Here is a 934-nt window from a genome sequence, read left to right on the forward strand (position 1 = left end):
TGTGTGTGTGTGTGAGAGAGAGCGAGAGAGTGGGTAAATACATCAACAAGCATCAAACACACAGTAGAAACTTTGATTTGTCCTGCCGCAAGAGATCTAGATTCTAGAGCATTAAAGTAGGCTATTGTTACAGGACAAAGAGAAAGTTCAGAAAATAAAGATCCAACTGTGAGCACTGTACTAGAGACGGAGTTCAACTAAATTCTGAGTCAAGTTTCATAGAAAGGCCTAGTCTTTTTATGAAAATGATTTCATGTCACTGGAGAATTAGAGAAACAACAAGGATTCAAATAAACTTCAAGATGAAGTCATAGTACATTTAAGGCACTCTACCTCAATTAATCATTGCAGAAAGGCATCAAATCAAAGATTGTTTTGGGGTTTTTTTCAAAAACATTTTCATGATGATAGATAAGATACTGTCTTCCAAATTTCATTAAAAAGCCTTTATTTCCAACATTCTCATATTCTTTCAAAATCAATAATTCCTATTTTTATGTTTGTTTTGTTTGTTTTAATGGATTTTTAAAATAAAAGTGACTATTTATCTGAACGCTCGAGAAAATAAACTTTCTTTCTCTATTTCTCCTAAAGCTTTCCGCTCTCGATATTTTTTGGTTATTTCCGAGAGTTCGGCGTCATCTTTCATAATAAGCCATTCTGTGAGGAATGGGAAGAAGCATTTTTTGCATCGAATTCAATTTCTAGATTTTTAGATGTCTGAATATTCAGATACTTCAATTGTGGTTTGGGGCAACCTTCCCGGACTACCATTTGAAAATGCCTTCAAAAGGTACTCCTAGTAGAAAACAAGACTGCTCGACTTCGGCAGTAACCTATTTTGCGCATGATAGAGACACCCCTAAATTTAAAGCAAAAACTGAAAAAAAATATAAATATCCCTCCACGCTCCCCCCCCCGTTCTCACCTTATA

At 35.0% G+C, this 934-nt stretch overlaps 1 protein-coding gene across 7 annotated transcripts in view; it reads right to left on the bottom strand.

Annotated features, from left to right (window-relative positions):
- LOC101852838 (F-box/LRR-repeat protein fbxl-1) overlaps positions 1-934 on the bottom strand; it is a 68,447-nt gene that overhangs the window by 36,491 nt on the left and 31,022 nt on the right. The gene's annotated exons all lie outside the window — the stretch shown is intronic.

This window comes from Aplysia californica, unplaced genomic scaffold (assembly GCF_000002075.1).
Source record: "Aplysia californica isolate F4 #8 unplaced genomic scaffold, AplCal3.0 scaffold00079, whole genome shotgun sequence".
Taxonomy (NCBI): domain Eukaryota; kingdom Metazoa; phylum Mollusca; class Gastropoda; order Aplysiida; family Aplysiidae; genus Aplysia; species Aplysia californica.